This window comes from Neodiprion fabricii, chromosome 4 (genome assembly GCF_021155785.1).
Source record: "Neodiprion fabricii isolate iyNeoFabr1 chromosome 4, iyNeoFabr1.1, whole genome shotgun sequence".
Classification (NCBI taxonomy): Eukaryota; Metazoa; Arthropoda; class Insecta; order Hymenoptera; family Diprionidae; genus Neodiprion; species Neodiprion fabricii.
In genome coordinates this window covers 31,039,745-31,055,888 of record NC_060242.1, presented here as the reverse complement: position 1 = coordinate 31,055,888, position 16,144 = coordinate 31,039,745, and the positions used below count along the sequence as shown (strand labels likewise).

General features: G+C 37.0%; 1 protein-coding gene and 1 long non-coding RNA gene across 12 annotated transcripts in view; one reads left to right on the top strand and one right to left on the bottom strand.

The window, feature by feature from the left end:
* Positions 1–16,144, top strand: part of LOC124180454 (HEAT repeat-containing protein 5B) — a 75,765-nt gene that overhangs the window by 39,697 nt on the left and 19,924 nt on the right. The window contains exons 1-2 of one of the 11 annotated variants that reach the window (XM_046565979.1): positions 137–478; positions 1,106–1,272. The exons of 8 other annotated variants lie outside the window; for them this stretch is intronic. The gene's annotated coding sequence lies outside the window, so the exon portion shown is untranslated. Of the gene's footprint in view, positions 1–136; positions 479–1,105; positions 1,273–9,264; positions 9,380–16,144 lie in introns of those variants that run through there. 2 more of the 11 variants (XM_046565981.1, XM_046565983.1) reach the window with 2 other exon arrangements.
* On the bottom strand, positions 5,263–5,784 carry LOC124180460. The gene is made up of 2 exons (XR_006870263.1): positions 5,646–5,784; positions 5,263–5,580 (listed from the first exon to the last, which is right to left on the bottom strand). It is a non-coding gene; the product is annotated as an uncharacterized LOC124180460 (long non-coding RNA).

Sequence of the window (16,144 nt, the reverse complement as noted above, 5' to 3'; positions counted from 1 at the left end):
GGTCGGCTCGTTTGTTATTTTGAAAAATTCTTCTCGTCTCTGCCCTTCGCGCCGTGAGTGGCCGCCGTTGTCAACGGTCGGCGTGGTGGGGGACGGCCGCGGTCGTCGCGATCGGTTCGGAACGGATCGGCGAGGAAACCGCTCACGGTGGACCAACGCCGATCGGCGACCGTCGCCTCGCCTCGGCGCGGACAGTGAGACGCCGTCCGTTCCTACAGCGGGATATCTGCACGCCGCTGAGGACCTTTCGCCGACGATTTTTCGCCGGGGGTCCATGCCAGGAATCGATCGACAGTGGGGCGCGCGATCCTCTCACGTACATGTTAGCTATCGATTCATACGCGGCATGTCCGCTTGAGGTCGGCTACTGCGATCGCTACTGCGGATGTCGCTCTTGAACTGTAATTGTCGTTCAGCGTATGTAGAGTATTTTTGGACCAAAGATGACGGTATATAATGAGATTTTTTCATCCTATAGGTAAATTTTTACTTCTCTCATTTTGACAGTAAATTAACGAGCGAATGAACTAATGGATGTATGAAACGAGGAATCGATGCAATCTAATAACCTGATAACTACTTTTAATTATAATGTAATATGTAAAAGTACGGCGTATTGGAGGGTGTATAGATTTTTTTGTCGCAATTTCTGATCAATCGATATACGAAACGTTTCTTTATCGACTTGATAATATACCTGCCGATGTCGTTCTTACTATTTAAAATCCTTCGACGCGAAAGGCACGAATATAAAACGCAAACGCAAAACAGGTTAGAAAAAATAGTAGAATTTATGATAGGTTGGTTTGAACAATTTTTTAACTAATCGTGTATATTCATTTATGTTATACCGTTCACCAAACTTAGAATGCTTGTAATTTTATGATAAAGTATCACCGTGTATTTATTCCACATGACTTGACGCTCTCAAACGGAGTTGTGTAGTTACAAGAATTACGACACGACTACCAAAATATATAATATATGATTAAAAAATAATCAACTGATCTATTATAATCTGATTTTTTATACAGTTTTTCTTTGTTTTTCTTTTGCTCTCTCTTTCTCTCTTTTAGTGATCTCTTTTTTCTTAATTATTTTACAGATTTCACATGGCACTGTAGATATCTTTTTTAAACGCCGTAAATCACATAGAGGAGTCTTTTCGCTAGCTGAAAAACGAAGCCTAAACCATGAAACTAAAATAAAAAGACAGAACGAAACTACAAAAACGAACGGAAGAAGAAGACGTGAGCCGTGTGATATTCTGAGGCGAGTACCTTCTGCATCGTTGCAAATTTTTACCCAAACCGTAATTACAAGTCCCATACTCAACATCCTTGAAATATTACGTATATATTCATGAGACGTATAAAGCTTTGCTATTATGATTTTTATTTAACTCTCAGCTTTACAGTGAAAAAATATGTCTCAATTACGTACATGTATAATTATGTCCTTATATATGTGAAAGTATAAAAATTATACAGAAAAAATTTACAGCCGATAGTAATTGGCGTGAACCAAAATATCACAGTTACATCATAAACTTACGTTTCACCTCGAACGTGGAAGTTCGATTTCAACTCGAATGAACTGTTTTTAGTCTCATCCGCCTTGTTTCCAGTTTCAAGTCATGTTTTTGGCGGTACAATAGCTACTTTAATCGATATCGAGTGATTCACGATATAACAGGATCGAAATGCACTCGTTTAAAAAAAAAAAAAGAAAGAAGTAAAAGCACAAGTCTGAGAGTAGAAAATATGTACGTTTTTATATACAAACAATATTTCAAATCGTGGCACAGTTGATTTATTGTTAGGTTTTTTGTCACGAAAAAATCCCTGCTGCTTAGTCCAAATGCCAATAGCCCTTGTGCTGATTCTCAAATGCAAATTGTTATCCCTGGAAAAAACATTGTCACCAATGATTGCGGTGTCAAGGCATCGTCAACGAATGACGGTTGCTTGCAAAACATGGTTGACCGTAAAGTTATGTGCGCGAATAATAACCACTCTCTATTAATTGCTAACACAATGTAGCAGCAGAAGCAGATAAATATACGCGTCATTGAATTTGAAGTAAAGATTCCATTTGAATAATTCCAGGACGGCGATTGCGTAAAACTTGCGTTAAGTAAATGATTGCAAATAATTCTAAGAAAATTCTACACTTTTTATCTCTTCCTTGGGACATTGCAATAATAAAATAAATTTATACTTTGCATTGATTTATCGGTTCTTTCAATTGATTTGCACAGAAAACAAATATTATTGTGTTGTAACGATATGTCCTAGAAATTTCCCGCAATTTCGGGCGGCTGCAATCGAATTCAGACATGATTTGCAGAACGATATCGAAGAATGTACAAATGGTAAGAATGGCTGTACAAAACGCGAGGCGTTACTTTCATAACTAGGCCACCCTCCATATGAAGCGTGACCGTTTTCGTTGCTGTCGATCCCATACGCGTCATACTTTGCTGACACGCGAGGTCCAAGGTAAAACTATTTGTCGGTACACTCACGTCAGGGGCGAAAGGTAGCACTTATATTTTCTCGTCGGTATCAATTACATGTATCCGCGAAGAACGCACAGAACCCAAAGTTTTAGCAAACTAATCTTTGGCATATTTTATACGACCTTTCGCTCCGTGTATCGTGTGCGAAATTAAGATAATTCCGAAAAACTAGGTAGACAGAAATAACATTCGTTGAAACATTTCAATTCAGTATCTCCGAGTGAAAATCTTGTTGCAATTCTGCGAAGCCAGTTTACAAAGTAGTTGCACGTCGTTATAATTATACTTCGACTGACATTATCGTATACAACATACGCGTACGATCAATTACCATTCACCATTCACCTGCATTTGATACCGATGGAACGAGATTTTCTACAGTAAGCTTTCAGTTGGGATTTATCACGTGTTTGTACCTTGCAATGACATCGTTTTGCAGTATAACAGCGATGAAAAGTAAATACACTGGGTATACTGAATCTTAAAATTGTTCACACGGTTTTGAGTGGGTGGATCTAACTAAAAAGTTGGACTCACCGAACCATTGATCTTTCGCGAATCTGTAGCTACAGATAACGATGCACCATGAATCACAAAAAATTGAACAATATTCAAGTTAAGGCATAATGGAATTGTAAATAATTTATTAGAGCCCTATGCAATGGCGGTGTTAAATAACAGTTTCGATCAGCATTCGGCTGACTTCAATTACACGCGAGTAAATAACCCCTCGGACTCGAGGCGTTTACGATTTGCTTCCTTTGTTTATGCAGTGCGTCGTGCATTCGCCAGGGCCTAATTAGAGAGTCGGCGACATCTTGGTTGTCGGTATGAGAAAAAGAGAAAAAGGATGTTTGAAAAAAAATTGTAATCTTGTGCCCGGCAATAAATTTCGGAATGAGAACTGGTTGGTCAAGCATGTATGGGAGGTGTAACCAAACTTTGCCGGTCACCCGTTCCCGCTTTTACAAGCCTCAATTTTACAATGAAATGTGTGGAACTTGTTTGGCATACTCTAAAAATATACGCGGCTAGGCTAATTGCTTGAACATCTAATTTTGCTAAAAATTCGGAATTTCTATTCGTTTTGTTATTTCCTTTTGTATCATCCGTTGTCGTTGTATCGTAAACTTTTTATAAAAACGACTTGGGATCATTTCACTAGTTTATTACTTACGTTTATTCGCGATGCACAATGCAAACATTTTTATTGTTTAGCGAGAACTTGCGTAACATAACGTAGTCGTGATGAAACTTTTTCACCAGGTGTTGTAACGTCTGTTATCGATAATAACAACAGGTATAGACGGCTCCGAACTTCTTCCAGCGTGAAATCTTCTTCTTTCTCACCGTTTTCCATGTGCCTGAATTTGCAAATCAAAAAGCATTTCTGCGGAACGGCAAGTCTCGCACATACGCCATTTGGTAAATTGTCTTCGCGATGTTTTTATTATTGCTTGTGTTTTCTACTAGAGTGCCAACGGGTGCAGGATAAATTTGCGTGTTTTATGGTAATCGAGGCATGTCAAATATTGACTCTAGCGATCAATGGTATATTAGTAAAATTTCACGCATACTGTACAAGCAGCATGATTTTTTGCTTCTACGTTTATAAAAACGGTCGAAACACTTTTATCCCAAATATAACATATCCATGTTCCGATATAAAAATATGGAAACAGCTGCGGCGTTTGAATTTGTCCGAACTGCAAATCCTTCAGTATACAAGTTGTACCCGTGTACCGAACCCTGGTGGGTTTCATTATCTTCGACGTGAAGTCGACGTATTCCCTTTTCTTTATAGTCGTCCTCCACGACTCGAAGTACAGCCAGACAGCCTTTAGCTCTGGACAATAAACGTGTACTTTGGTGTGGTCCTTTTTGCCGGGATCTTCGAACACTGCTTGCAGTCGTAGCATTGAAACTGACATTGAAACTGGTCTCTCTGAGGCCGGCGCAGCTTTCAGGTTTCCTATTATGGTAGATGCGTAAGGGAATGCACAGGCAATTTTACAGTCACCTCGATCTTGCAGTATGCGATTTTTTTAAATGCAGTACAAGAGCTCTCTCTTGCCCCTTGTGTATTTCAAATGCAGAAAGTATCTCTCGTCCAATCGTTAATTAAACAGTTAATCAAGCGACCCGTACTTGACTCTCGCGGCAAGACAAGGACGGTACCTTCTTCAATTTGAATAAATACCAATACCCACACGTAGTTTTACTATTCTTTGATTCATTTCTTCGACGAGTTACAGTGACGTTGGTATATTAATAAGCCAAATCTACAACGTACCTGAGAAACCTATTAAACAATACAGAAATCCTCTTAATAGTAGGAAAAAAAAAATTAACGCATATAATGCTTACGTCTGGCTGTTGTTTTTAAGAAAAAATTTTTCGCCAACTTAAAACTGGTACGCTACAACGAATTGTGCAATGGTCGTAATATTCTTGACGCACGAAAGTTTATTTATTTTTACTACTTTTTCTACGATTCACGTATAACAACATACGATAACGAGGAATTAAAAACTTTTATCGGCAGGCATGCATTCATTGTCAGACGGGCTTCATTTGCCCTCGATCAGCCAAACAGAGATTTGTCTGATGGACCTGCTCACAGACGACGGTCAGCTCTTGATAGACAGCCGATTGCACGGGTTCATTATAATTACTTGCGTAATTTTTTCGTTTTTCTTTCTTTTTGCTTCTATCTTTTTTTTCTTCTTTTTTTTCTCTTTTTACCGCCAACACGCACGTCACACACCGATACGGGATAACCATACTTTGGTACTTACCTTCACAACTCTTGCCCTTCGTTCTAATTTCGGATGTAAATATTCTTAATATAAGCCGACTAACGAAACGCGACCATCGTCACTGCATATATCCGTCTTAATTATTGCGCCACGTATGTCTGCCCTTTTTACCGTGCTCCGGTGAACCGTAGGTACCGTTCCGTCGTACGGATGTCTTGACACGCATCTTCTTTATTTCATCGTTACCGTCGTTTCGGCAGCTATGATCCTGAGATCCGAGTTGTCGAACAATATAGAGACCTACGTACGAAGTTTACAGTTGTACGGTTTACGGTCCTCGTTACTTACCTTTATTTGCATGTTACCCAATTCTTCCGACTTTTTCACGTGTGGCCGTAATTATTAGTTTCATTATGTTCACGTCGCCAATCAATTTTCTTCATCTTATACGACAAGCTCTGCGTCTCAGCATCCTTGACGTCAAGACTAAGCTGACTCGTATCGCGAGGATGAACTGGGAGTCGCATTTTACCATATCACACGGCGTATATTTATGTAGGTACTTAATTTATGGTTAGATACATCCGTCGGTTAAACTTTTCTTCGTGTTTATTCAAGGCTCTAATTACTTAACCGCAGTGAATAATAATTTCTGGCCACAATACAACGGCGTGACGTCCGTTATCAAAAAATTATATGAATCAGCTTGCGTAGGCAATATCGAGTTGACCGCGTCAATCATTCGTGACTTTTAGTGGCGGTATGTGGCTTCGGGGTCATCTAATGTTTTTGCCGTGTGCATTGTATTGTGCTCGACGAATTTACACTCGAGTTACGTATTATTGCACGCGTGTGAAAATCTTTCGGCATTCCGATTAAAGTCTTCGCGTCAAATTGATTTTACTTTAGTCGGTATACATTGTTCCTGACCATAGCATACGCGTGTCATTCCATATACGGCTTGATAATAATCCGAAACTCGAACCACCGCGCCTAATGAAACGTGAAGAAGTTTTTTTATTAGATTCTAGAAAATCTTTATTCGTGAATATTTTATCAACCTGTTTTCTTATCTTAATCTTCTTCTCTTTCCTTTTCCTCGTCTTTCTACTGCAGGCTTGACGTCAAGCGCGCTTTTGCACGTGTATCCGGGACGATCTCCATTTTTTTTCTTGTATAATTAAATATAACTAACTGAAAAAACGGAGGACTCCAACTTGCTTCGAAAAGTCATGGCTTTCATTTTTTTTTTTTTTTTTTTCATACCATATACGTGAATATGCATGCGAGTGTTAAAGTTTTAGACGCGTGGCATCTGTGAAATAAAATTCACGAAATAGTTGATATATTTTACGGGTGTTTCTAAAAATAAGTAAAAAAAAAAAGTTTCTCACGTACAATTCGATGCAACGACCAATGTTTTCGGATGGCAGTATAAATTCTATGAAGACCTCAAATCGGTTCTCGTTGCATCACTTGCACAGTGTGTCGTTACAGGTTGAAACAATTTCTCGCAATATTCTATAGAAAATTGTAAAAAGACAATGGTGAAACGTGACGTAGCGACCTAAATTGACGAAAAGTATTTTCAATTGCTTGTACTACTCGTAATTACGCCTTTTAAAATTGCATAATCATCTTGACTTTCTGCTCGAGCGTATAAAAAACTGACGGAAGAAAATGCGTAAGAGACTGCAGAAACAATAATATATACAAGTACAAAATATACAAGATCGAGAAAAACGGTGGTTTAGAAAAAATGTTAATACTAATGGCATGATTGAATAAAACAACACGGAGTGAATAAAACTCATCTCGGCTTATTATACGTGGCAAACTTTAGTGTTCGCGAATAGATTAAGTTTTTCTTACATCCCATGCGTGATTTTACTCATTCTTACCGTGTGATCTTAATTGATGCTTATCCCGAGCTGCGTATATATTTGCATTTTATTACGGTGAGGCGGCATTCCTCGCATCTAAAAAACAAAGCGTAGAAAATTGCCGTACGAGAAGTAGTACGTTAAAACTTTGGTGTAAATATAATTAGATAAGCTTTGCCTAACGTAATAGTTCGAACGATTTCATTTGGATTCATATGGATTCACGTATAGGACAGCCATAATCTGCAGTGCTGAAAGTGTAGTAATTTGGAAAATGAAAGAGATTTTAAGTGTATGTTATTTATTAGGATTTTATTTTTGTATTCTTTTTTTTTTCTCGGAATTTGGAAAGGTGCTATAATCAAACGCAGTTTGCACGAACGATAATTGTTCATTGGAAATCGCTGCGAGGATGTTAGCATGCGAATATTCAATCGTCCATTATGTGTGGAAAAGAAAATAAATAGTTACGAGCCTTATTAACAGCGTGCTTCAGGAGATGGTACTTTATAACATATTAGTGCTTGTGAAAAACACGTTGGTCGAAATTTTTTTTCCCATACCCCATCATGGCGGTCTCAATCATCATTCAACAACTAACCTCCAAGTATAATGCATCACGCGACGCAAGAAATATTTCCGGGATTAGGGAGATCAACGAATGATTTTTTTTATTTTTTTTCATTACAACTGAAGTTAGCTAAATTCACCAGTAATAAATTGCAATTAATTTTCTTTTTACCTTGTCTCCTGTTCTTTGTTTCATGAAGTATTACAATTGCGATTAGTATTAGTACTATTAGTACAGATACTTTAATCGTGCAACTCCAACTAACCGGACTATCATTGCGTAATTATGTATGAATGATTAAACAATAAATATTGATCGAATAAAATTAGCTGAATTCCTCAGACACGTTGCATATTTGCGTAATATTTTCTTGGATATTTTATTTTTCATCACCTCCGTATTCTTTGAAGTTATTAACTTTTAGCTAGCGCGTTTATCAGGCGTAACATTGCTGGCACTTTTGGGTCGATTAAAATTAAAAAATATCATGGCGACGTTTTTTTATCTTGTAAAAGACACTCGAGTGAATAACCCCCAAAAGAAAATTCAAGTAAAAGCATTAAATTTCTTAGTTACGGCCAGCAATTTTCGGCCGGGGTCTACAACGACCCCAAGGTACCAGCAATATTATAACAGATAAAGGTGCCGGCTAGAGGTTAATTGATATCTGCAATATTAATAGACACGGGCTCATAGTTGATTCCAGTTATCGCGTCAAGTTTTACTCGCTTACAGATGCAGATAAAACGATTTACGATCCTGATGTGCGAATCCGACCGCAGCAGTGACAATAACGCGTGTATAAAAAAAATTCTGCACTACCAGGAAGAATGCGTTAGCCTCGCGGGGTTGATTATCTGTCTACATACCATAAAATGAATGAGGTAAAAACTAGTCGAAGGATAAACCTTCTTCGCGAGTTTTTCAATTTTATTTATTTAGCTTCTGTCGCTAAATACAGGTACATCGTAGCTTATAAATATCTGCAAAAATGCAGAAAGTGCAGGTCAATTTTGCTCATTCGATATTTACGATATGCAATCATCGGTAGTTCGACGAATGCGGAAGACTTTTGAATCCCTCCCAATTATTCCTTGAATTAATGGGATTTGTATGACTGTAAAAGAAGCCCTCGCCCGACGTCGATTCATGCGACCAAGATAACTGAGAGAACCCGAACCTCACTCTCGTACATTTGGCGAACACGATCGGAGGGGGGGTACGCAGAATTTCGCACTACGCATTTGCAATGGCCGCGGATGATCAGGCCAGCGTTTATTACACGCGGTTTTATTCCCGCGTTTATGCGAGGCTTAACGCTATCTCTTCTTGTCATTGTACGGGCATGCCAATATAATATATGTATATTGTGTATACATATACATATATTTATAATAGCGAGATGATATGTAAATCATTAATATAAAATTCCTGTTTTGTATTATGATATAATCAGCTAGTTGTGTTTTGTGTAGCTGGAACGCGTTTCCTATAATTTTTATATGAGTTTCAAGCAGTATTCCAACGTCATATTTAATACGCATATGCGTACGTTTTTATTTCATGCCTTCGTCCACTTTTAATTTCGTTTCCAAGTGTGAGAGTCGCCGTCGAATGATGTGCTATTGTGGTTTTCATACACACGGTATGTATTGTTTGATCTTCAAAACAAATCAGAGGGTACAGATAACTCATTGTGTCGGTTTTTTGTACTTTCGCATTATTATATTTTTCCATTACTTTGCACTTCTGCGCAAGATACGTTATGTATCCTGTATACTCGAGGTTCGGGAATAAAATTCGCGAGGCGAAAATTCGGCGAAGACCACGTCGTTCTGCTGCAGCAAAAAAAAAAAAAACCAGTTTTCGTTGGAATGTATGGGTCGGCACATTATACTATTTAACAGTTTTATTTATTCATCAACATGATTAGAATACAGTAAAATTGCGTGGAAATATTTGAATTTGATACGGTGTAGAGGGGCGATCCAGGCTTTTCAGCTGCAAACCAGAGGGGAGAAAATATGGTTCTTTTACTTATTACTTTCTTCGCTATATTGCATTTTTGACAATAACAAAACACGCCTGTAGATGACTAAATTATAAACTTATAGCTGTTACAGCTGCGTTATAATATTTTTATTTTGCGAATGAAGGGGAAAATATTGAAAAATAATGTAGAGACTGCGGTCGTTGTCATCTGGCGTGAGAATCATATAAATTGAACACTGCAACAATGCCGCTGAGGAAATAAAGATACAAAAATAACAATTGCGTGGATTGTCATTCATAAACCGGATTTACCTGTGAAAAATATGGTATTGAAAAAAAAAAAAAAAATCAACATTCGATCGTATTTTACCGAATGTTGTCAAAAAATACACGCAAAACGATTCATAATTGTATGATATCAACAACAGCCTCAGTTCCCTCGCAGGTAAATAGGAATATCGGTACGTATAAGAAGTCGTCCCAATTCGTGTCACATTTCTAAAAAGTATGAGTTATAACACGTATGCGTATCCGCGTGATGCGGGAATCTCATTCTACGCGTATATTTTAAGTATCGTCGTTATCCGAACGTAATGTATTACCTACCGACTATTCAACTATAACCATTTCTGATTGTTTGAAAAATATCGTTCGTTACGAATCTGCTGAATATATATTCACGAAAGCCGTAGAGCACGTACGTAATATTTCGCTATTTTAGACGAACAAATTATGAGCCGTGTAATATCACGCGTGTAAGAAGAGATATGGCAAACGATATTACAAATCGCTACAATCGCGAATTTTTGCAGATGAGTTATCGCTGGTCAACGGTGTCGAGCACTGTCCAGTCTTGTTTTCTCTTCGCCGGCGTCGCGTGTGATAAATATCGTCCGAAATTCACTCGTTTAATCATAGAACAGAAAAATATGCGCGATGACTATAAATGTGTCGGCGATTGGTGAATTTATTATTCTAGGTGGTCGGAAACGGCGTATAATTACGATCGTGATAACGAGACACGGTATTTGACGTCGGTAGGAAAGCACTCCGGGCTGAGTAACGATGACAAGGGCGTAACCCTGATCGTATGTTTCCAAAATCCTTCCGAAGTATTTGAAAGACGTATCGTAAGCAGCGCGCCAAGTTTTACCCTGCGAATTAACACCGCCACCTTACATTACTTCTCTCTTTTTGCCGAATTTACATACTTTACGTATCACAAATATCCATTACTAAAAATTTATATCCATGTTTTTCTTCACCGATTCTTTTCTTACACGCAGTAATTTTATTTGTATTATTTCTTTCAATTGATATTCCTTTTTTTCAATGTATTTATTTATAATGATGTTCAGCTTGCGCTTTACAAGGAATTCTCTGACAATGTGTACTTGTAAGATTTACACAAGCGTCGTTGATAAGATTGTAAACTTCGAACTAGGTATTTTTGAGAACAAATCTGCAGCCATTGTCATACTATTAAATTACTATATAACAAAGCTTACGGTGGGTCATTCAATGTCCAGAGTGGTTGATCGTTGTAACCTTGTTATATGGTTACATGTATATACGAAAGTTTCTAGAACAAAGCCGCTACAAAAAAAAAATTGCACGTTCATTCGACCAAGTGTACATTGGACGACTGAAAATAATAATTATGATAAAAACAACAATAAGTATAACAAAAATGAATCTAAGATAAATTTGCAAATGAGTAAATCTCCGAATCAGCATTAATAAGTAATTAGCAAGGAAATATTGTACTGACGCAGGTATGTAACCCCCGGGCATTGGGTCTAAAAAAATATACATCTTCTCGAATTCTTTTTTTTTTTTTTTTTTTTACCATCAGTCGTATTCTTTCCACACTCGGCAGCTATGCTACCGTGAAACTTGTTTAGTAGGCTACTGACGTACGTCTTTAATACATATGAACGTTAAGACGATGTTCATAATTTGTTCCCGCGTATGAGATCCGTTACAGGCATATTTCTGTGTTTACTTCACCGGGTGCTGATTGTAATTCTGAAATACCGCATGATTAACAAGAAAAATACTACGCATATAAAATTTACGGGAAATTGGCTAGACTCATTGGCAGGTCCGCAGGTCGTCGTGCCGCTACTTAGTCATTGTAATTATTACAAATGAGTAACCAAAATATTTTGAATCGATTCTATTCGCGTGGATTATGTATAAAGTGTGGACGAGTATGCAGCGGAAAGAAATAAGATATGAAAAATAGATAAAAATAGTCGCAAAATTTGTCCGTACAAAGTATATAATTACAGATAACTGTATATCGATATCCATGTAATATTGGGATAATAATATTTCGTAATATACATGTTAGTTTTAGTATATTGTTATTAGTTGCAAATGTTTGAATTTTTTTTTTCTTTCGCACATTACAGATTCCAGGCAAGAATCAGATGTTAAACATTTTATGGCTGAGCAGGTGCGCAGATGTAGCTTATGCTTGTGTACGTCAACCAACGACCCGGGCTATAATTTATTTTCATTTCAGAAACCAGTTTCGCTGGCGTGTGATTTGCAAAGGGCAAATGAACACGTTTGAATATCTTTGTCTGATATTATATTATATATTGCAGGGACGGAAGAAAAATGAAAATAAAATAAATACGTAATTTTTGTTGCAAAAGTCGCTCAATGGTTGTAAAATAATCGTAGACATGGTAACAACCGCAAGAACACTTCAAAGCTCGCGTTGTTTGTTTAATATCGTAGCTCGACAATGTTACTCGAAAATTTTGCTCATCCATTTCAAACGTTCACAAAGGCATATCTCTTATTTTGCCCCCGACGATTTTGACGGTCAGACAGTTTTCCGCTTTCACCCCTTTGTCTTCCATTCTCCCGCAAGTTTCAAAATTGCACTTCTATGTAGATACGTAGGTATATTTGTGTGCACTTACGGCTGGATAGCGTTGTGTTTGTCTCCCTCCAGAGCAAGAATGCTTTGTTTCCGTAGTCTGAGTGTTTAAAGCGCAGACGAATGAAGGGTTGCGCGACACGTCTGAGTATCTATATGCGAGAATCTTCTGTGCACGGAACCCCGAGTCTTGAATTGCGGAACCGTACAATAAAAGTGCGAAATGGATCTACGCTCGTATAGCCGGGATGATTTTTTACGTGCGCGGTCGTTTGAAAAGCGTCGTCTGTTTAATTTCCTTCATTAGATTTCACTGCTTCTTTGGTCTGATGGGGCTCTGGAATGATGAAAATAATTGTTGAGAAAAGATTTCTACAATCCCATTCGTACATTCCGTAATCTAGCCTCGAACGAAGCTCGTATAATCACTGTTTATTAAAATTACACCATTCGGTATACCGATATTATATACGTATTTGTTTTTGCTCTTAAAACTGGAATCCTTGACGTAGATAATGTGGTCTCCGTATATTTTTTCGATGCGAATGTATCTGCGTGTGTATTAGATTGCTTCAAAAAATAATTGATTTGGTTTTTCGATCCTCCACTTCGTGAAATCATAGTCTGCGATTTTTTTCAGCGGTGCAGCATCGAGATTTTTTATTCGCCATTTAATTAACACGCAAGAAATCCAATTCTGACCGTTGGCAGGGGATAATAATTGTTTTATATAACGGACGGAACTCCGTACGGTAACATTCGAGAACTTGAGCAAATTTATTTATTGCTCCAAAAAGGTGCTTTTAAAGTGGAATTACATATATTACATATTATTACTTGTAATAATTAAAAGTAAATTTTCTAAAGTTGAAAATTAATTGAAAGACATGATTTTCTAGTAGTTGAAATGCTTTGCAAAAAGAATATACGTGACGTATGTTTGGTGCGAATGAACTGCTCCGTCACGATGCCATTGCACGGTGAATGAGCATCGTATACCTAACTTGATAATTCATACACATGGTTACTTATAATTCATACAGTGCCAGCGTCACTAATTGAGAAAATTATACGTTTGCATTTGCCGAATCAAAATGAAACAAATAACGAAGGCGAAAGAAATTCGGTTTGTAATAATATCCAGTAACTCGACACTTGCAACATTAGGTGTATGTATATAGGCGCTAAATGAATGTATCGCGTGCAACGTAATTTTTCGCAGTATTTAGATATGTGTGAGTTTGATTTATCTTCAATATTATATGTTTATGTAGCCATAGAGAAATTAAATTTTTTTTATTCGTAAAGTTTGTTTCAAAGCTGAGCTACAGCCTTGTATTAGCTAACAACTAAATTTTATCAGTTCCTGTTGTGCTATAAATTTATTTATTAGTTATCTTTTTAGTTATTTTTATGAGTTATTTTTCAATTTCCAGACGCAAAATGTTGCGCCATCGTTTCGTTCGGTGCTGCAAACCTGTTACATTGCAATTTCTTTACCATCATTTATGCTATGCACTTTGTTCTATGTTTGTTACGTTCGAAATATTAGAATCTAATTTGGCGGTTCATGCAGTATGTTGCAGATTACTTAAATGCGAATGCAAATAATGTGTTTCGCACCTAAATATAATGAGGAATATTATTCATGGTGTAAATTAAGCGTAATTTTTTCATATTAGTATCCACCAACGGTAAGAATGTACACTCCGTCCATTATTATAACGTCTGAAATAGGTACACGGTGTAAAGTTTAGTAAATTCCAAAACACGATACCAGTTTTCGATGTTTTACACATGCTATAAGTATAATTCCATACATTAACGCGCAAGTATGATTTCATGGTAATAAATTTTGTGATTGATAAGATCGGAAATATTAGCACGGCTTGAGATTGAACGGACTTTGTGGTTTTTTTTTTTTTTTTTTGCTTTTTTTTAATCAGAAATTATCACGTAGTGAAAATCGATTGAATAAATGATATCATAAATAATACCCTTTTGCACTTATGCGTACAATGAACGTATCAATTTCTTAATCAAACTTATTTAACAATATTAACCACAGTAAAAATATTATGCGTTTTATCTTAAACTACTTGATGCTGCTCTTCAATTTATTTTTAGACCCGTGAGTCTGAATGTCTTAGTGTCTTGAAATTTGTTTTTTTTTTTTTTCGAATTTGCATAGCGATTCGGTGTTGTAAAAGCAAATATATATCAACGAAAACTTTTTATCGCCCCTGAACTATCGTCGCGTATACTTTGCCCCGCTGTATAAGGAACTTAGTGGAAGAGCGGCGGAATGTGGTAAATAAGAAAAAAAGGATTTGCGGGGGGGAGCAGCGGGGGTAGAGAAAAAGGCAATCGAGGACCGCATATGGAAAGGGAGCAAATTCTCGGATCCAAGAGAGAGTCTGAGATTGGAATGAAAACAAAGTTAAACCAATGACGCGATTGCGATGGATATCGAGAAAAGACAGTCAAATAATTCAAGGGCTAAATGTAATGTCGTTTTTATCGCTAAACCCCCCCTCTTCCCTTCACCCTCTTATTATTGCGAATATCTATATATTGTACGCAAACGATGACCTTATTCAACTTGTTCGTACGCATCGGTGCTATTATACTTAATGTGTATATACGCAAGTCCAACGGCTTTTAATGAGTTATCCACCTTCGTTTTGAACCGTCTCGAAACGATAAATTTTCAAACTTGTCCGAAGATATGATTACTGGAAGATATGAATCTGGGTATCATTTATCATTATTATGTCTACAGGGTCTGCAAATATACGATGTAAGCCGTATAATGAAACGCTAATTATTCAAGGCTGAATAGAGTTTTAACAAATGAACACGCACACTTGTTGAAAAAATATATTTCATCCCGACCTGTTTTTTAATAACATAATTTAGATCCGAAGTATCATATTCGCTCTAATCGCAGTGCAAAATAATATCTGGCAAACTGTTTGTGCTGTTTTTTTTTTTTTCATCACAAACTGGTCTTACCCTAAGCAAACTCTGCATCGAAATTACATGTCCGAATAACTTTTCGTGTATCAATTGAATATGCAAATATGATTGATAAACTTATTATCGAACAATATGAAAGCTCGTTTACAAGTCATAAAGTTCAAAAATGGTAGCAACGAATTTGCAGGTAATTACAGCTTTGTTTGCAATGATGAGATATTCTTATAATCGATTTTATTTGCGATGGTGAAGTGCTAGCCAACTTTGTACAACATTGCCCTGCAGTGATTCAGCTTTTAGAAACTATCTTTTTCTATGAATACAGAGACTTCTTGTGATCGCGTCAGGGAAAACCTGGTTACGTTATTCATTATTAACATTAATTTTTTTCTCTTCTCGTGAAAATCTGCCTCTGTTGTATAATTCGATACTTTTCGTATGAAAAATAAGATCTTCAAACTTATTAATTATATATCATGCGTCATCACACGTTATTTCGTTTAACGTGATTAATGCATTCACAGAATAATATACGAACGCTGC